The 22,414-nt window shown below is 38.8% G+C and overlaps 1 protein-coding gene across 3 annotated transcripts in view; it reads right to left on the bottom strand.

The window, feature by feature from the left end:
- The window catches only part of Colgalt2 (collagen beta(1-O)galactosyltransferase 2), a 104,498-nt gene that overhangs the window by 47,292 nt on the left and 34,792 nt on the right, over positions 1-22,414 (bottom strand). The window lies entirely within an intron of this gene.

Genomic DNA, 22,414 nt, shown 5'->3' with positions numbered 1-22,414 from the left:
AAATTCCTGCCTGATGACATCCTCAAAAATTAGCTGTTTGGAACATGTAGAGAAAACATTTGTCTAATTAAAAATAGAAGACCCAATACAAAACACTCCTAGTCAGTTAGAAAACTTCCTCTCCATTCACTTCCCTGAATTGTTAAGATTTCTCTTTGTTCTCAGGCTTCCTCTGAAATGAACACATGCCCCAGCTGCAGCTGGAGGGAGCTCATCTCTGTTGGGCTTTGATGTCCCACACTGTGCCCCAGAGGAAGAAAAGCAGGGCTGGGCCACCTCAGTCCACAGAAAACGCCCTGCACCCACACTGACAACCCCCTTAATCCCCCTGGCAATGGGCAAATACACAGGAATCTGGGCAGACACTTCTAACTGCTGCCTTTTAATCCCTCTGACAAAAATGTGTTTCCATTTGAATACATAATAATGCAAGCATGCAGGCTTTGGCTGTTCAGAGGGCTGGAGAGAGTGACCCCAAAGACCCAGATGCAGCTGGCTCCCAAGAAGAAATATGGGGTGTGTGTTAACAATGCTATTTGCAGAACAATGCAAGTGAGGTGTTTGGCCACAAGAGTTCATAAGCATCTGGACACAGGAAACTATGGCTGAGTTGGATTTTTCTATCCAGGTAGGGAGCTGAGTACTCCTAGTGTGCGAACCCCTTACGAGAAGCTGAGGCACCCTGATCCTTCGCTCAGCCTTCCTCCGCTGCAGGAAATTATTCAGTGTTTCCCTCAGATCTCCCAAGAAAAGTAGATTTCTACTTTGCTCTTCTCTCTAGCTTTTCCTTGGGTCTCTCTGATTTGGAATAAGAAGAAAGAAGAGCTCAGCTCTCGAGCATATTTAATTTTCTCCAAAAGGCATGTTGGGACAATAATTTCCCTTTACCTCTAAGGAGCACTAGGTCCCTCCAGAACTGCGAGGAGGAGGAGGAGGAGGAGGAGGAGGAAGAGGAGGAGGAGGAGGAGGAGGAGGAGGAGGAGGAGGAGGAGGAGGAGGAGGAGGAGGAGGAGGAGGAGGAGGAGAGAGTATGGTCTTGACATGGCTTTGGGGCTCATGGTTGGTCTCCTGTCTGGCCATCAGTGCCTGCATGCCTTCTTTAGAGTTGCAACCTGAAGTAGAAGAGCTGCTCAAGACAGCTTCAACACTCATGTGGCCTCAGAGAGTGGCCTCCCCTAATACTGCTCATCTGCTCCCTCCCTGGGCCTGCTTCTAGTTTTTGTTTTCCCTTCTTCTTCTTTTCCAGCTGTGCAAGTTAGCAAAAACCCACGAGCCTCGGCTTCAAAATCCTATGAGGACAGAAGTAAATGCATACTAGTATGTGTGGGTATATCCTTGACTAATGAAGTTCCTAGGCTAATGGGTGCACTGACACCGTTACACAGTGCAGAAGAGAACACAGAGACAAGCACGTTTGCAAGATGACGTAGCTTTCCCGATGACTGAGGACCAAAAACATTTTTTTATCTGGCAATGTCTAAAAATATTTCTCCTTGTTCCAGAAAGGCAGTTTTCATTCCTAAGTCTTGGCTACTAAACTGATAGCCAACTTGAAATAATTAGAACTGACTCGTTTATGTTGACCACAAGTCCTACCGCGGTTGTTAAGGCTAAACACACACTGGTCAGTGTGGAGCCACTGGAATCATGTTAAAGATGCAGGCTGGATTTCTAGGCACATGGAACGTGGATGTGGAGGACATGGTGCTCTGATCTCTTCTATTTGCATCGAGCCTCAGAGATTGTTCTTGGCTTCTCTATTGCCCCAACAAGTCTAGACCCCTAGATTAAAACAGCACGACTGCAGGTGACAGAGCAGGGAGATGGCATCAGTGAGTAGCAGTTAGTCTTTGCTGCCTAACAGTCTGCAAAATTCACATGCCAGAAGTTCATGGCACTTGTGACAGAATGGACACCAAAGTGAGTCACCACCTGGACAATTCCCACCATGACTAGTGAGTTGGAAAAGTAAATTTTCCAACCAGAGACTTCAAACACTGAACTGTCCTCTGAAGTGTTTCATGTTTTCATGTAGCTCAGAAGACTCACTGGTAGAAAATAAAGAATTCCACCTAAAAGTAAAATTCCACTTGTGGACGCAGCCGATGAAATGCATTTTCAAGAAAGGTCATCGCATCAACTCCTACCAACTCAATGTCTGAGCTCAGGAAAAGCCTCCTCAGCAGCAAGTCTCACGGGGAGAGACACACACAACCGTTAGTCAACATATGCTGATTGATTCTTGCTGTCTGGTTCTAAAGTCCTAGAACCTATCTGCTGGGTAGAAATTAGATATTTCATTCCAGAAAAAATATCATAGATACCACAACTTGAAGCCTTGGTTAACTATGTGCTCAAAGAGATATTTCATTCTGGATATCCATGCCACCAATTAATCAACTGCATTCCTAAAGGACAGGAATTTTTCCTAGTATAAAATTTGCTGTTTGACCAGCCGCCAGTCAATTCTTAACTCTGGAACCATTTCAATAAAATTCAGACAAACTTAAACATATTGCAAGCAACCAATCTGCAACGCTTTTGATTCTGAGCTATATTTTCCTTCTCATCATATTAAGAACATCTTAGTCTTTATATCCTGCCCTGTGACTAGCTGAGTTATGTACTTTTTTCATTCCCCAGATTTTAGACTTTTCCTTCAGGCCTTCTGATCCTCTAGTCCAGCTTCCCCATCACACTTGTGCGACACAGAGCAGATGCTCAGGAAGCACTTGTCAGGCTGGAAGGAGCTCTCTCCCTTGCCAAAGGCATTAATCAATGTGCTTAGATGTCCTTTAGTGTAATTTCCCTTAGAGTCAAAACCCTCAGAATTCTATGCAAACATCACTGGCAGTGCTTGAGGCAAGGCAAGTGTTTCTCATTTTTCTAAGCATCTCTTTTTCTTTTATATTGTCCCTTGTCCATTCATCTTCCTACCTGTTTCACCCACTCTTCATTTTTCCTTTTCTCCTCATTGCTGGACTTCCCTACTCTGTCAAATTCTTTGTTTTGTAGATGTGCCCCAAAGACAAGGAATTACTCATAAAATATTCCTCCTAGTCAAAAACAGAAACACTGGCACTAAAAAGAAGCCACAGTAGAATCCAGGTACTCTTTCTCCAGGAGTCACGGATCTCCCTATACCTCCCAAACACCTGAGTCTAGATGGACACCTGTGTCTGTAATTACACATCAGTACCCCACCCAAACCGCCAGCACTGCACTTGCTCAGGTGCTGAGCTTGGCTGGTGCTGGTGCTTTCTGTATAATTAGGATAAAGACAGTCCCAGAACTGACAGAGTTTACCATATAAAATAAGTATTAACTATGGATTTGACCATTGAATGAATGAACAAGTTGAGGGCAAATCTCCCCCATCCAACCCAAATGCTACAAAGGCTGAGCACAAACAACATAATGAAGTGAATCAAGTTGTGTAGGAGCTAAATGGGAGATTTGCCCAAAAGAACCATTCAGAATAGGCAATTGCAGGTGACATCTGATTGTTGCCATGTGGGAATGTGTGCCCAGAAATCCTAGCTTTTCCCATTGTTCCCAGGGAAGACAGCTAACCAGGTTTTAGAGATAAAAGTATGTTTATTATTTACAACAACTTTTAGGCTTAAATGCTACGAAATATTCCAGCCTGGCAGGGACTCTTTTGAAACCATGGAACCAAAACAAAGACTTCATTATTACAACTCCTAGTAGCCAAAGCCCATTCATCTACACATGCTTACAGAATATAGCTCAGTAATTAAATATTTCAAATATGGTTGGGAGGATAGCAAAAATATCACTTCTCTGCTTTCATAAACACAGAAGGTGTCTTCAATGAAAAGGGAAATATAGGTGCAGAAACGTTGAGCAAGGCTAAATAATCATTTGAACCAGTCTGATGCCTAAAGAACTGGAAAAAGTAGATGTAGGTACTGTGGAATGAGACTAGGCCTACAGCTCCTGCAAACGCCGTATTTACCTGCTCTCACTGTGTAGCAACTAGGAAACAACTACTGCTGCACAAAATGTTTAATTCAGCTCCTGAGATACAATTCACACACCTAACGTTCACCTTCTCAAATATGCAGTTCAGTGCTTTTACAATAATCCCTGCCCCTCATTCAAAACCCTTTCACCACCTCAAAAAGAAACCCCGTATGTATCAGCAGTCATTTCTCATTCCCCATCTCTATGGCTCCTGGCAACCATAATTCTACTTTCTGTCTCTGGATTTGCCTATTCAGGATGATTTATATAAATGAAGCAATACAACTGTGGCCTTTTGTACATGGTATCTTTTACTTTGCATTTGATTTTCAAGGTTCACCCATGTTGTAATATGTATTGGTACTTCATTTCTTATGGACAGACCACGTTTTGTTTATCCATCTATCAGTTAATGGATCTTTGGATGTTTTTACTTTTCAACAATTAAAAATAATGCTGTTCCAAACATTCAGAGACAGACTTTTGTATAGATGTATTTTTCACTGCCCCTAATATTACTGCCCCAGAATTAAATGTTATGGAAAAAGAAGGAAATTTATTTTGTTGCCACTTACGGAAAACCTACTACATTCCAGGTACTAAGCTGAACATTTTATGTATGTAATTCTAATTCTTACAGTAATTCTCTAGTAGATACTGTGATCTCATTTCACAGACGAGGAATCTGAGGGTTAGAGCGGGAACATCTTGCCCTCTTTTCATTTATACTTCATCCCTGCCATATACTTTTTTATTTCTGAGAGTCTCAGTTTTCCCAGTGCAACAGAAAAGGATCCTTTTCTCTGCTTCGTGAATATCCTGGTTAAATAGTACGTGAAGAGATGCAAGGACTCAGGAGCTCCAGGGTGGTCAAAGTGTTCAGAAGTGTCAGCCTCAGCACGGGAGCGGGGTGGAGAGGCTAGAACAGGACACGATGATTAAACCTTGAGGAGAAGCCAGCGCTGCCTCATGCAGAGGCCGAGTAAGAGTCACCGATGTAAACAGTCGGCTCCAGGCCCTGGCAGAGCAATGCTATGGCAAAACACGGAACCTGTGAAACATGAGGTCATGGGGAAGCAGAGCCAGTGTGACCACAGAGAAAGCCACGGCCCAAGGGCAAGGCTTGCCAAGTCAAGTAATCCGACTGGAGGGTCTCACTGCCAGGAGCTACTCTGTTAAATTGCAGGGATGATACAAGGGCTAGGTGGCCCCTTAGATCAAGGATCAGAGGAACATCTGCACAAAAGTTTGTTTTGATTTGTTCTGAAACAATTGCAGTTAAAAATGACAGGCAATATTTTAGTTATGTGTTGATCTTGAGATACTGATTCTACTATTCAATAAACCACAAACTTAATCAAATAAAAACTATGAAGTCAGGGGATGTGGCTGTTCCAGGAACTAACTCTAAAATCTTAATGAATTGAATTAACTGTCTACACCCTGTTTTACCATCTGCAAAGTGGGGTAGTAACATCTGCTGCATCTACCTAGCTCAGAGGTTTATCACACGAGGGAGGCTTCAAGAACATGTTCTTTGAAAGTTGGTCTTTATCTACTCTCAGCACACATGCACACACAAAGGAATTAGGCATCCTGGTAAGTAGACTTTTAAGACAAATGAAAAAAACTTTAACACATGTATTTAATATGAACAAGCCAGAATTGTTATACTTTGCTACCATTTATAAAGAATAAAAAAATGCATGCTCACTTAAATGCATGACTCGTATGGTAAAAATGAAAGACTAATATGGTAAACACTGCTAAGTATCTAAAAATTGGTTCTCCTGGTAGCATTTTTAGTTGAGTCTGTCATCATTCAGCCTAAAGAAACAGACTAATCTCCACAACAGCAGAGATATCTGCCTGTTCTGGTCACTGCTCCATCCAAGGCATCAAGTGTGCCCAACAAATACTTATTGAATGGGTGGTTCCTTCCTCATCTAACTCTCAATGAGGATTGTAAAGGTATCTGAACAGTTCTCCTGGCCCGTACTGAACACATGCAGAATTTTTTTGGCCATTATTCTGAATAATTCTAGTACAATAACTATTTGCATAGCATTTACTTGTTCTTACACCTCTAGATTATTTATAATGTAATAAATAACTTAAAATATATGGGAGGATATACCTACACTATATGCAAATAATACTGCACCATTTATACAAGGAGGTGAGCATCTACAGGTTTCAGTATCTGCAGGCACTCTGGAGCAAACACCTTGTAGACACCAAGAGAACAACTGTCTCCCATTTTCATTTGCAGGTTCAGCTGTCACATAGGTCAAAAATTTTCTTGGAAAGGTGTGATTTCTAAGACTCTGATGTTTTTCTACAATTTTGTGTGTACTTCCCAGAATATGTGTCCAAAATTTTCTTTCAAAAACTGTGTCTGGTACATGTTAAACATTTAAATGAAATATGGCCACAATATTTATCAAAGGGCCTTTCCAAACTCAGACGTAGCAGCAGATCTGTAACAGCAATACCAGCTCTGTACAAAGCATTTTATTTATTTATTTACTTATTTATTTTTAACTACCAAGCTTACTCTTGCTATAGTTCTTTTTTCCTCACTGGAAAAACTGGGCCAGGAATGTACACAAACAGAGAAAGTGTCTGGTTTGAAAATTAAATTCAAGGCTGTTTCCCCACAGAGTCACCCAGAATGAGTAACTGGCTCATACTGACCAAAAATGTCAGCCTAGTCCATCACTGTTACCCAAAACCTGCTACTTTGGCTCCAGCAACAACACATGGAGCAAGTTCAGCAGGGGGAGGAAAATGTTTGCCTTGAATTTATCTGCTTTGGAATGTTTTCAGTCTGGGTATCCCATATTATTTCATTTATGGTTTCTTTACATGGATGAACAGACTACAGTTAGCTGGTGTTAAATACATCTCCTTATTCTGTGCATACACCCACAAGCAAACTGAAGAGTCCCACTTCAAGTTATTTTGCTCAGAGTTGTTTCAGAGCAAACAGGAGGCTATTTGGACAGTATTTCCCCCCATCGCTATTATGGAAAACTATAATCAAAGGGAAGGAACATCACGTATGCCTAACACTTCCAGAGTCCTCGAGGCTTTGGAACATGCTACTGGGGACAGGATGTGCACATAGTCCACAGGTCTCTCCTCTTATCTGTAGTACTCGCTACACTTCTACAGACAAGGAAGACATAAAGGTAGCTTCCTACCTGCCAGGTAGGAAACTGGAATTCCTATAAGACCTCACTTCATCATCTCAACAACCCTATGATGTAGCATTCTTGTTATCCTCATTATACAAAAGAGGAAAATCAGGTGAGTGGTGGTCCAAAATCTCAGAGGTACTAAGAATTAGAACCAGATGATGATGGTCCCATCTACCAGAACTTTAAGTCTTATTTTAAAATTATGCTTTGGAATGAAGCTTAAAAAAGGAAGGAAAAAATTAAAGGTTCAGGGAGTAAAGTGTAATTCTGTCTTTAGAGTGCTGGGTGTGTATCATCAGGTTTTATGTGGTTAATAATGCTGCTACTGCAGCAGGGAATCTAAGCTATTTAGGACCCCCAAGGTCACTGGCCACCTACATCCTTTGAAACAAGCACAATTAGCCAAATATTTATAGTTTGAATAAAATTTTGAAGAGTTAATGCCCTTAACAATAACTGGTTGTTTTTTCTAATGTTGTTTTTAAAAAATTTTAAAAAATGTTATTTTTAAAAATTAAATTTGGTTATTTCCTCTCTAACAAATAGACTTAAGGATCCTTGCTCTTCCTGTAAGTTGGCAAATGGGGGTACACTAGCTTTTAAAAAGCTCGATCTAGATCTCTTGAGGTGACTTTGGAAGGACAAGGAAGCTGGTTCCTAGACTGCCAAGGGATTGAGGCCTTCCTTAAGCTCTCCATGCAGGGCCACGGTTATGTTTCTGATACCAGGTACCTCTTCTTCCCAGTACTTGTCACAGTTGCAGTTCTACATTTCATTCTATGGGACTGAATAATTCATTTCAACCCTTATGGTCTACAAGTTCCAAGAAGACAGGGCTGTGTTTGTCTTTGCTATCATCACACGCTCAAGCCCAGAATAGTGCTGGCATCAGCACTGTCGAAAGAAAACACACAATCAGATAAGACAGTGAAATATCATTTGGGTACTTCCTTTCTATTTCTTGATCTATATTTGGAAGATTGACTCTGGACACAGGTTAGGGTCAGGTGCTCTACGGCACTGAGCTGTTGAAAGGCCCTAGAGAACCCCATAACCTGACTAGGAAGAAATGGAAATTTGATGAGTTGTTTTGAAGGCAGCGCACAGGAGACACTGAGCCAGTGCAGAGTTCAAAGAAATGGAATTGTGACTGGTGGTAAATATGGCAGCAGGTGAGTCATTCTTCTTCCCGGCTTTCATTCGGGTGTGTCTTGAACAGAGTTAAAAACCCAACAAGAGGATTTGACATTCATCTTAAAACCAGTGCACCTCCAGCCAATGCAGGGAGAACGCAGCAGCTTTTCTCTGTGACTCATGAGCCGGTCCAGCGGCTTCCCCAGGATCAAGCAGGCCCTAAATGGCTCTCATTGCTCTCCCTTCGACATAGGGAAGGCTGCGTCTAAGGTAGGTGACAGCCTTGAGCTGCCACCATGCTCTTCTGAAGGCACCATGAAGAGAATGTCAACGCCTACTTCTCTGTAATTTTCCAACTAATTTTTCACGTGCCTTTGTAAATTATCTCATAATATGACACTGGTGAAATTCTTTCTGTTTCCACACATTCATGTTTAGAATCTTCCCAGTACTTGTCACAGTTGCAGTTGTACATTTCTCGGAATTAGGCATTATGAGAGCCAGCTTTGAGCTCAGTGACTCAAGTTTTTTGGCAAAGAATCCAAAAGGGACCAAAATTTCCATCATGACTCTTACTTGTATGAGGACATCACAGAAGCCTTTCTACACTGTAGCACTCAAGATGAGGATTTATTGCAGCCAGATCACCTGTATTTTCTCATTCTTAACAAATCCTAAGAAGTAGGCAAGCTTCCATTATATAAATAAGAAAATGGTTAATAGTCACAGAGTTTGACAGGTGGAGCATTCCTAATCTGGAAACCCAAAATATTCCTAATCTGAAACTTCTTGAAAAGTTTCAGAGGGTTATGGAGCACTTTGAATTTTGAAGTTTTGGCTTAGGGATCCTCAACTGATGAAATCATCTATGCCAATAAGTCAAAATCTGACAAACTCTGAAACCTGAAACAGTTCTCATCAAAGACACTCAACCTGTGGGTGGAAAACAACTAATTAATCTGTACATTAAAGATGAATTTTCAAAAGCAATGGAGGATGACATTTCCTTGTGATAAAGTCTCAAAGGCAGTAATAAAATTACTGGCATGAAATCAAGGATCTTATAGCTTATACGTCATTTTATTGGGAACATTAAAAATCCTCTCTATGAGCTATTTTGAAATATCCAATTAATTGTTATCAATCATAGTTATCCTGTGCTGTAGACCATTAGAAGTTATTTCTCCTATCCAGTTGCAATCCTGTACTCATTCACCACCATTTTTCATCACCTTTTCCTCTACACTCTTAATTTATATTTTTAATTGTACTTTCCCCTATTCTCTCTATGAATCTTACATTTTTCTTTTAAAAATCTTACATTTTTTGAGTGTGGGGACAGCCAGACCCAAGCCTCTCTCCATGAGTCAGCACCATTCGCGGACTGCAGGGGGAGAGAACAAGGCCTCACCAGGAAGTGATCCCTGGCTGGACCCATATCATTTTCATTGTTTTGTTGGGTTTTCGTTGTTTTATTTTATTTTATTTTATTTATTTATTTTTTTTGTCTTTTTCCTTTTTATCGGTACCAAGGATCTAACTCACGACTGCCTGCTTCCAAGGCAGGTGCTTATGCCGCTGAGCTAAACCTCCAGCCCCTTTATTTTGTTATTATTCTCTTTTGTTTTGATTGATTATGTTAAATCTGAAGCCATGAGCAGCAGCTATTTAAAAGATAGCAAGAGGCAGAGGAGGAGCTGGGCGGATCCGGAGTCCCTGCAGAAGCCCGTTCCTTTGTCTGAAGGACTGAATACTTCTGCAAGCAGAGAGGCATCGCAGCTTCCTGAGGCACCTCAGCCTGTGGTGAGTGCCCAGCACAGTCTGCCCAAATCTCAGACTGTTCCGGACCCCCCAGGCTTCTGGGTGCAGAGAAGTGGAACAGTGGGTTAGAGGCCACTACAGCTGCCTCCCCATCCCCCCCGGCTACACTTGGAAGTCTGCTGAGCTCCTGACGGATGGGCGGGCCTACACTAACCCCCGAGCCCAGCCGCACCTAGCCATCTCCTGCAGAGGAGGAGCTGGGTGGATCCGGAGTGCCTGCAGAAGCCCCTTCCTTTGTCTGAAGGACTGAATACTTCTGCAAGCAGAGAGGCATCGCAGCTTCCTGAGGCACCTCAGCCTGTGGTGAGTGCCCAGCACAGTCTGCCCAAATCTCAGACGGTTCCGGACCCCCCAGGCTTCTGGGTGCAGTGAAGTGGAGCAGTGGGTTAGAGGCCACTACAGCTGGCCCCCCCCCCCCCCGGCTACACTTGGAAGTCTGCTGAGCTCCTGACGGATGGGCGGGCCTACACTAACCCCCAAGCCCAGCCGCGCCTAGCCATCTGCCTGCAGAGGAGGAGCTGGGCGGATCTGGAGTGCCTGCAGAAGTCCCTTCCTTTGCCTAGAGGACTGTGGATATCTCTGCAAGCAGGGAGGGATCACAGGCTCCTGAGGCACTGTGGCCTGTGGAGAGCAGCCTAACCCGGCTGCAATTGAAGAGCTGTGGATCTTCCAAGGGGCAGGTGGGCGCACAGTGTCCCTGAGGCCCAGCTTGTCTGGAACTGCGGAGTTCTGAGCAGGCAGAGGAGGGACACTGGTTCTGCAGGCCCAATGGCTTGGGGTAGTGCGGTGTCAGAGGCTCAGTAGCTCCAAGCATAGAAGGGGATTTTCAACAGATCCTGAGGAAGCTTTCAAATAACACTTGAAACACAGAAATATACAAAATGACAAAACGAAAGACCAAATTACAACCTCAAACCTCCAGCCCATCTCAGGAAACCCTAGGAGCAATGTATATAGAAGAAAATATATCCCATCCACCTCATATATCGGACATAATAGCTACTGAAGTTGACAAACAACTCCAGGAAGCTTTAAAGAAATTCAAACTCGAAATAATCTCCCAGATAAAAGAAGAAATGATAGAAGAAATGAAAGAGATTCTAAATATATCTAAAGAAAACACAGATAAAAAATTGGAGGAACTAAACAAAAAGATAGAATCCCTAGACGAGCAATATAAGAAACAAACAGAATACATAATGCAGATACACAGAGATATACAGGAAATAAAAAACTCCACTGAAAGTTGTAAAAACCGCCTTAATGAAAGTGAAGATAGAATTTCAGACCTTGAAGACATGATTGCAGCTAGTGAACAGGAAAGGAAAGATCTTTTGAAAATAACAAGGAATCAGGAAACAACAATTCAACAACTGCAAGACGATGCAAAGAAGAATAACATAAGAATGATAGGGATTAATGAAAGAGAGGGAGACAACATAAAGGATGTCAAGTGGATATTTAGAGAAGTAATAGCTGAAAATTTCCCAAGCATGAGATCAGAAACTGACATCAAGATCAGTGAAGCATATAGAACTCCAAACACTCATAACCAAAATAAAACTACACCCAGACATATAATAATCACCATCCCAGAAATCCAACACAAGAATAGATTACTAAAAGCTGTCAGAGAGAAAAGACAGATCACTTATAAAGGAAAACCTATCAGAATCACAGCAGACTTCTCAGCACAAACGATAAAGTCAAGAAGAGCATGGAGTGAAATATTCCAGATCCTAAAGCGAAATGATTTCCAACCAAGACTGATATATCCTGCAAAACTATCATTCAAAATAGATGGTGCAATACGATACTTCCATGACAAAGAACAGCTGAAGAACTTCATGAACACCAAACCGACCCTGCAAAAAATATTGAAAGACAGTTTAGATACACAAAGGAAAAAACCACTAAGCAAAGCAAATAATTAAACAGAACAGAAAGATAAAGATGCAACAGCAGAGAGATAACATTCCTACAATTAACCAGCATTTAACAGTAATAACCATTAATGTAAATGGTCTCAATGCACCAATCAAAAGAAACAGACTAGCAGAATGGATCAAGAAACAAAATCCAACCATATGCTGTTTACAGGAAACCCATCTAACCCAGAAGGATACTCACAGACTGAAAGTCAAAGGATGGAAAACAATTCTTCATGCAGCAGGAATCCAGAAAAAGGCAGGAGTAGCCATTCTGTTTGCAGACAACGTGAACTTTAAACCAACAATGACCATAAAGGACAAAGAAGGTCACTACATACTTGTAAGGGGAAAACTCCAAGAGGAAGAGATAACTATCTTAAATATATACGCACCAAACTCCAGAGCACCAAGTTATATAAAACAATTATTAACAGAAATGAAAACTCAAATTATCAGTAACACAATTGTAACAGGAGACCTTAATACGCCATTGACACCAAGGGACAGATCAACCAGACAGAAAATGAGCAAAGAAATAACAGAACTGAATCATACCTGTGAACAAATGGGTTTGATAGACATATACAGGATGTTCCACCCAACAACATCAGAATACACATTCTTCTCAGCAGTACATGGATCATTTTCTAAAACAGACCATATATTAGCTCACAGAACATATTTAAACAAGTGCAAAAGAGCTGAAATCATCCCTTGCATGTTATCGGATCATAGCGCTCTGAAATTAGAAATTAATGATAAAAGATTCTGCAAAAATCCCACAAACACATGGAAACTGAATAACACACTCTTGAGTAATCAGTGGGTCACAGAGGAAATTAAAGAAGAAATCAAACAATACCTAAAAGAAAATGAAAATGCAGATACAACTTACCGGAACCTGTGGGATGCAATGAAAGCCGTCCTGAGAGGAAAATTTATTGCACTGAGTTCCCACATCAGGAAAACAGAACGAATACAAATAAATAACTTGATGCTACACCTCAAACAGCTAGAAAAAGAAGAGCAAGTCAAGCCCAAAGCCAAAAGAAGAGAGGAAATTATAAAAATCAGAGCAGAAATCAATGCAATAGAGACTAAGAAAACAATCCAAAGAATCAACAAATCAAAGAGTTGGTTCTTTGAAAGAATAAATAAAATCGATAAGCCCCTAGCCAACCTTATTAAAAAAAGGGAAGAAAAAGCTCAAATTCATGCAATAAGAAATGAAAAAGGAGAAATCACTACAGACCCAATAGAAATACAGAAGATCATCAACACCTACTTCGAAAACCTCTACTCTCAAAAGTTTGATAACACAGAAGAAATAGACAGATTCTTAGAAGCATATGAAGTGCCAAAGCTAGATCAAGAGGATGTAAAACTGTTGAATAACCCAATCTCTGTTACTGAAATTGAAAATGTAATTAAGTCCTTACCCACCAAGAAGAGCCCAGTCCCAGATGGATTCACTGCAGAATTCTACAAGAAATACAAAGAAGACCTAATGCCGACACTCCTCAAACTGTTCAATGAAATTGAAAGGGAAGCAATCCTTCCTAAGTCGTTCCTGGAAGCAAATATTACTCTAGTACCAAAACCTGAGAAAGACCCAACTAAAAAAGAGAACTATAGACCGATCTCCCTAATGAACACAGATGCAAAAATCCTCAATAAAATATTGGCAAATAGGATCCAGCAAATCATCAAGAAGATTATACACCATGACCAAGTGGGATTCATCCCAGGAATGCAAGGATGGTTCAACATATGCAAATCAATAAATGTAATCCACCATATCAATAAAGCCAAAAATAAGAATCACATGATCATTTCTATAGATGCAGAAAAAGCCTTCGATAAGGTCCAACATTTATTCATGATAAAAACTCTACAGAAAATTGGAATAGATGGTCTTTACCTCAATATAATAAAGGCCATTTATGACAAACCAACAGCCAGCATCATTCTAAATGGCCAAAAATTGAAAGCCTTTACTTTAAAATCAGGCACAAGACAAGGATGTTCTTTATCACCACTCCTATTTAATATAGTACTGGAAGTACTAGCCAGAGCAATTAGGCAAGAAAGAGAAATAAAAGGGGTAAAGATAGGAAAAGAAGAAGTTAAGTTATCATTGTTTGCAGATGACATGATACTCTACATAGAAGACCCCCTAAACTCCATTGAAAGACTCTTAGATACAATAAATAAATTCAGTAATGTGGCTGGATACAAAATCAATACTCAGAAATCAATAGCATTCCTATACACGAACAACAAAATTACAGAGAGGGAAATAAGAGAAACTGGACTATTCACATTAGCAAGCAAAAAAATGAAATATTTAGGAATTACTCTTACGAAAGAAGTGAAAGACTTATACAGTGAAAACTATAATACACTGAAAAAGGAAATTGAAGATGATCTCAGAAAATGGAAAGACATCCCTTGCTCATGGATAGGAAGAACAAACATTGTGAAGATGGCCATTCTCCCAAAACTCTTATACAGATTCAATGCAATCCCAATAGAAATACCATCAACATACCTTATAGATCTAGAGAAATCACTCCTAAATTTCATCTGGAACCAGAAGAGACCTAGAATCGCAAAGGCAATTCTAAGCAGCAAAGGCAAAGCAGGAGGCATCACAATCCCTGACTTGAAATTATACTACAAAGCAACAGTAGTAAAATCAACATGGTATTGGAATCAAAACAGAGGCGAAGATCAATGGAATAGATTAGAAGATACAACCACAACTACAAACACACTCAACCACCTTATCTTTGATAAAGGAGCCAAGCAGGTTCACTGGAAGAACGATAGTCTCTTTAATAAATGGTGCTGGAAAAACTGGCTCTCCATTTGCCGAAAACTAAAGCTAGACCCATGTCTATCACCATGTACTAAATTAAAATCTAAATGGGTCAAAGATCTGAATATTAAAACAGAAACACTAAATCTATTGGAAGACAAAGTGGGTAGAAACCTTGGAGACATAGGAGTAGGTAGAGAATTCATGAACAGGACTCAAACCGCACGGGAAACACTTCCCAGAATCAATAACTGGGACCACATCTTATTAAAAAGTTTCTGCATGTCAAAAGAAATCTCCAGCATAGTGAAAAGAAAACCCACAAACTGGGAAAAGATTTTAGTGAACTCTCTCTCAGACAAGGGACTCTTGTCTAAAACATATAAAGAATTAAAAAAACTCAGACCTCCAAAATTCAAAGATCCAATCCAAAAATGGGCATCTGAGATGAATACGCAATTCTCAGATGAAGAAATGCAAATGGCAAATAAATACATGAAAAAATGCTCATCATCATTGATCATTAGAGAAATGCAAATTAAAACCACACTGAGATACCATCTCACTCCTGAAAGAATGGCCAGGATCAAGAAAACCGACAACAAATGCTGGAGAGGCTGTGGGGAAAAAGGAACTCTCCTGCACTGTTGGTGGGAGTGTAGACTGGTACAGCCTTTGTGGAGGTCTGTCTGGAGGTTTCTCAAAAAGTTGGGATTGGAAATCCCATTTATTCCAGCTATTCCACTTCTAGGCATATTCCCAGAAGAACTGAAAGCATCATACCACAGTGATTTATGTGCACCTATGTTTATAGCAGCACAATTTGTAATCGCCAGATCTTGGAAACAACCCAAGTGTCCATCAACTGAGGAATGGATAAAAAAGTTGTGGTATTTCTATACAATGGAATATTATTCAGCTATAAAGAAGGATCACATTGAGATATTTATCAATAAATGGGCGCAGCTTGAGACCATACTCATAAGTGAAATAAATCAATCTCGCATGTATGAATACCGAATAGTTTCCCTAATGTAAGTAATAATTCAAATATATGAAAATATGTGGCAATCATGATTCCCCATTATGTGGCCTTGAAGCCTTATAAAATTTTCACTTATTAATTAGAAAGGCTTTATTCCGGGCTTCTTGATATGGAAATATTTGAAGCTATAGTATATGAAGTTTTATCCAAATATCTCAAGGAAAAAGACAGACACTATGGTAACTATTATTCTTTAAAAAAATTATTTAGTTATTTCTTATGTTTATTTTAATTAAGGGAAAAATTTAAAAAATTAGGATATATAATAGTAACTCTTTTCGATTTCCTATTAACTTGTTTTGAAGTCCTGTAATGCTCCCACGATCTTGTTTTGACTGATTAGACTCTGTTCCATTCTGTGGGATAGTATCAGGTCCGAGGGTATAGGCAACTACTTTGAAGGCAGTAAGATTCACTAAGATGCCCATTCTGGTTTGACTATTGTCTCCTTTGGAAGTCCTGTAATGTTTACAATGTCTAAGTTTTATTGGTCTTGTTCTCTACTGTTTTGTCCAACTTTATAATATCTAATGAGATAGACAAATCTTTTTAAGGAAACAAGAGACAACGTTGATAACTATTGTTAATAACCGTATACTCTGTTCTACATCATGTGCTAAGTCTATCCTTGGTTTTCACTGACAGCTTTGTTCTGCCATATTTGACTTTATTCTCCCCCCCCCAAAAAGTAATAAGAACTAAGGAGTAATAAAATCTAAAATGTGTAAATTTTGTTGTAAAAAGAGAGGAAGGGGAAAAAAGAGCTCTAACGGATATAACAGCAAGTGTGTATACGGATGTTGAATAGCTGACTATATTAATGTTTTTGGATCATTGAACACAGCTGTTTGTAGTCTCTCTGTTTGAATGTCTACTTTGTATTCTTTGATACTGTGATTTGAGCAACTATTTCCAAGATGATAATATGTAATCTATTAACAGGTGATTTCTTACTGTTATGCTTTTTTTTGTAGTTCTGTATTATATGTAACCTTACACTGCAAAAAAAAAAAATAAATAAAAGATAGCAAGAGATACTATAGCAGCCATTTTGGTTTTACTATCGGTTTGTTTTGAAGTCCTTTATTGTGTTTATTGTTTTGTTTTTACTGTTTCTATTCTGTTCTGTTCTGTTCAGTTTTTACTATGTCTGAAGGTATCTGCAGCTATTTTGAAGATAAAAAAGACATTGTGATAACTATTGTTGATTTTGTAAGTGTTTTAAGTCCTACATCTCGTATACTGGTTTATTTTGATTTGGTTTAGGCTGTTTTATTTTTCTTGGTTTTATCCTCTTTAAAATAAGATAAAATAAAATCTTATATTTTTCTTTCATTATTTTCTCCCCTTTTTATTATTATTTGCCCTCAGTGTTCAATGCCAACTATAACATGCACACATTTAAATCTTTTCCAATTTATTAAGTGTTGTTCTTTCAATTCTTTTATCTGAGCTATTGGGTTACACAAATCTTAATATTTCTTTAATTTTAAATCTCACCATATTCTTTTTCAGCTCTGTCCTAACTAGTTTGACCTTCATTGCCTAATAGCTCACGTGCATGAGAGACAGATTATAAATGAAGGAAAGTTAACCTGTCTGCTCTGGATTACAACAGCCTTAACACAATTAGCACAGACCTGCACACGGAGCAGTGACACAGGCTCTGCCTTGCTCTTTCTGCCTTCAGCAAACCCTCAGGGAAGTGCCCTGCTCTGTTCTCTGTCAGCCTTCAGGTGACAGAAAGCTACAGGAAGGAGGAAGCTGCAGTTGGTAGTATGTATCAGTCCCAGCGGGCAGAAAAGGAATGTTTGGACATGCAGCAGGCCTCTGAGGGGAGATGACCTCTTACAAACAGGGTGAGTATAACACAGAGGACATGGCCATCCAGGCAATCAGAAGAGGAACTCTTTAGGCTGTCTTACGTCATGAGCTTTCTCCTTGAAAGAGTTTCAACAGTACAGTGCTTGAGCCAAGAAGAGGTATAAGACATATTTGATGAATAAGTGAATAAGTGAATTGACAGAATCACTTCTGGAGCAGTAACAAGCAGCCTTTCTAGAACAAGAGGCTTGCATGACACTTTAAATAAATAAACTTACCACTCATTTATTTTTTTTGTAGAACTACCTTTAGTTTAATAGAAGTGCTATGAAAACAAACATAAAATAAAAAGACTCATTGGATAATATTCTATAAAGGTAAGACATTATAAATTGTTATGTTTCTTATTGTAAGACAATGCACATGCTTAAAGGAATGATTAAGGAATCAATGTGCAAGTAGACAAATATCTAAGAAGTACCTATTTTCAAAGTCCCCTGTGTACCTTCTCTAGCTCTTCCTTTTTGCCTAGTAATCGTTGTTTTGTTTTGCATCAGGATTTGAGCTCAGGACCTTGGAACTTTGATTGTTAATTCTCTTGTTTTTCCTTATGGTTTCACCACATATTTCTATACCTCTGAACAAAATACATTTTTGTGTAAACTGTTGCTGAACTTTACATAAATACTTACTGCATGTTTTTCTATGGCTTTAACATTGACGTTAAACTTCACAGCTGCTGCAGCTACTTGCATCTATAGTCAATTTATCATCAATGCTGCAAGTCTGCTGGTGTAGTGGTACATTCCTGGAATCCCAGAACTTTGAGAGGCAGAGACAAGAGGATCACAAGTTGCAGCTCAACTTGAGGAATGTAGCGAAGTATTGTCTCACAAATTAAAAAAAAAAAGTTTTTAAAGCCTGGCGGCTGTAACTCAGTGTGATGTCTCTGGGTTCAATCCTCAGTACTGTCAGAAAAAAGATATTTTGATACTTCATTCTATTATATCATAATTTAGTAATTCATGTTATCAATGGACTTTTAGGCTATTTCTAAGTCTTTGCTATTACAAGTAATGCTGCCATGACCTGTCTTGTATGCTTCCCCAGGTGTATGTGGACAATTGTGCATTTATGAGTGGAATTTCTGGTCATGGATTTGAGAACATTCAACCATACTAGGGAAAGGCAAGTTGTGTTCCAAGTAGTTGCATCAATCCATAGTCTTGGGGCCGGGATATAGCTGAGTGGCACAATGCCTGCTTTACAAGCTCAAGGTCCTGAGTTCAATTCCTGGTACAAAGCAAAACAAAACAACCTGCAGTCTTCTATTTTTAGGCTTATGGAAAATGCTCTTGGAATTTTTACCAGAACTGCACTAATCTGTACAAATCAACCAGGAGAGAAATCAGCGAGCTGTTCCATTCATGAATATTTTTGTCTCCACATTCGTCTTTTTAATGATTTTAATAGTTTTAGAATTTTTAAGAAGATATTACTTAGTATTGCTAGCTTTGCTTTTATTTACCTTAAATTTGTAGTTACTATTACAAATAACATCTTTTAGCTAGACATGGTGCACACATTTGTTGTCCCAGCTACTTGGGAGGCTGAGACAGGAGGGTTGCTTAAGTCCAAAGGTTGACAACAAAGCAAGACCACCATCTCAAAACAAATGAACAAAACAAAACAAAATCATTTAGTAAGTGGATTTTCTTTTAGTATATGGTAAATAGTAATGCAATTAACTTTTGTATGCAAATTTTGCTAAATTTTTCTATCAATTCTTATAACTTATCTGCAATTTCTTCTGGGTTTGCTATGTAATCATATCATCTGTGAATAATGATTACTTTTTTCCTTTCTAATCCTTAACCTTTTATTTTTTCTTTTGCTTATATGTGGCAAAAGAAATCTAGAATACAGTAATGCAAAGCAAAAGTGACAGTAATGGCACTTGGCACCTTAACAGAGACACTTTGGCATTTCACATTTGCTATAAAGTTTCCTTTGGTGTCTGGTTTCTCTTATTATTTCATTTTGTGGGTAGCACTGATTGGATTGAGACACTTTTCTTACTTTTTTTAGTAAGAGTTGTTCTGAGTGGTTACTAAAACTTATTAAGCCTTTTGCAACAATTGAGATAAACAAATGGCTTTTCTCCATTAATTTGTTACTGTGACAAAATTCACTTATAGATTTCCTAAACTGAACTAACTTCATTTCTTCAAACTGAAACTGAAACACAATGCACTCGCACTTCAACATGGATTTAGTTTTTATTACTTTGCTTAGCAGTTTTGCATCTAAGTGCACACCTAGAGATTCAGTTTCTTTTTTCTTTCTGGTACTGGAAATCGAACTCAGGGGTTTGCACTTGCCAGGCAGGTGCTGTGCCACTGAGCTACATCCCCAGTCCAAGACTCAAGGATTTTTCTTCATGAGTTAAGACTGTTACATATTTTTTCCTTAGAAATTTAAAAACATTCCACCTACAAACATACTACATTTATTAGTGTAAACTTACTTATAGTATTATCTTCTTAATATAAATAACATGATTATATGTTCTCCTTTCATGTTATATTGTTTATATGATCAATATTGAGGATTTTGTTGATCTTAATTTTTCAAGAGAACTATATATTGAATTATTGACCTCTTCAGTATTTTTAGCTTCTATTTCATTCATTTTTGTCTTTATATAAGTTGTTTCCTGTTCTCACTGAATTTATTTTGGTTCCCTCCCACCCTTAAATTTACTGTCATTAAACTTATTTAGTAAGATTTTATCCTTAATATCTCCTAAGTTTCCATGATTGTTTCTTCCTTGACCTTTGAGTTATTTACAATTATGACTTTATTTTTTAAATATATGACAATTTTTAGTTATCTTTTTGATTTCTACGTAGTTTCATTCTATCTAGTTTATAGAATGTGTATCTAACATGACCAAGTTTAATAAACGTTTTATCTTTCCAAATCAATACAAGGATCTTAAAATGATTTTATCACAGTCGCCCGATGTCTTAAATGAAATGTCATTCTACCATATTTTAGTTCTATCTTGATTTTTCAATTACTTAAATTAGACACTATTATCACTTTATAAAGTCAATAAGGCTGCATTTAACATTAATTTACTATTACTTTTTGCATTATGAGCCTTTCTGATATGAAATACATGCATTCAGGTGCTTCTTTGATAAATATTGTGGTTTACGCGTGTTCCTCCAAGTTCAAGAGTTAGAAATTCGATTCCCCAGTGTGAGGTGCCTAAAGTGCGGGTTCAGGTCACCAGGTCATCTGTGGAGCAGACAAATGCTGTTGTGTGAGAAGTGGGTTTCTCGTCGTGGGGCTGGGCTCCTTATAAAAGGAGGTTTGGCCTCTTGCTTGCTTGTCCAGTTTCTCGTCTTTCTGTCTCTGTCTCTCTGTCTCATCTCTATTTCTCTCTGTCTCTCCCTCCCTCTCTCTCTCCTCCCTCCCTTCCGCAGTCACTTCTTCCCTCCTTCCTTGCCTTCCTCCCTCTCTTTGCCCTTTTGCAATGGGATAATACAGTAAGAAGCCTTTTATCAGATGTTAGTAACTTGATCTTATACTTTTTAGCCTCTGGAACTGTGAAAGGTATTCTGTTCATTATAAATTTCCTAGGTTTGGGTATAAATGGCTTCTGACTAATGATGACTTGGCTTAATTTCTTGATGTTATGATATGCATTACTCAGAAGTGATCTGCATTCAGTAGAAACCTTACTTTGGATTTTGATCTTTTTCCAGGCCAGCAATATGTAGTAAGACACATCCAGAAGACGCTGGGCAGCAGCTGTGAGCCACTGGTCCTAGTCAGCCTCATGATCACTGCAGTAAACACCTGGTGTTCTAAGTGCACTGTGTTGCTAACATGTAATACTAAACAGATGACATGTGCAAGTTCATCAGGAGTAAACTGAGGAAAATCAGTATTCTGTCATAAAGGCATGAAACAGACTAAGACAGTATCTACTGATAGGAGGTTCTTTTCCATTTTTGTTTGTCTACAATGTCTCTAGTTGCCTTTCTTTGTTGAAAGGAAAATTTGCAAGGTAGAGAAGTCCAGGAAGAGTTATTTCAGCACTTTTAGTTATTTTGTCTTTAATTTTGCTCTAGAAAAGTCAGCTGTATTGTGTGTTACCCTTTTTTATTTTAGTAATTTGTCCTTCCTCCTTGCTATTTTAAAAGTCTTCTACTTTTGAAAATATATATTATAATGTTGATAATGTATACAGTTTTGGGTTTTAAAAATTTATCATACTTGATTCATTGGAATACGGATTTGAAGACTCATTTGAAGACTCATGTTTCCAGATTCCAAAAAATTTTCACCCATATTCTATCTAAATATTGCTTCTCCCTTGGTCTCTTTAAAACTTACTTCTGAAATTCTAATGAGTACATTATTAAATCTTCTCACATTTTCCTCCATGTTTAAATCTTCTTAAATTTTCTATCTCAGGGGCCTGGGGATTTAGCTCAGCGGCATAAGCACCTGCCTTGCAAGCAGGCAGTCATGAGTTCGATCCCTGGTACCGAAAAAGACAAAACAAATTTTTTTCTATCTCTTTAACTGTGGTCAGGATAATTTTTCAACCGTATTTTCCAGCTTATTAGTT

This window comes from Cavia porcellus, unplaced genomic scaffold, assembly GCF_034190915.1.
Source record: "Cavia porcellus strain 051 isolate PalLab524CR breed Dunkin Hartley unplaced genomic scaffold, mCavPor4.1 scaffold_29, whole genome shotgun sequence".
NCBI lineage: Eukaryota > Metazoa > Chordata > Mammalia > Rodentia > Caviidae > Cavia > Cavia porcellus.
Note: the sequence above shows the minus strand (reverse complement) of the source record. Positions and strands in the feature narration are given on the sequence as shown.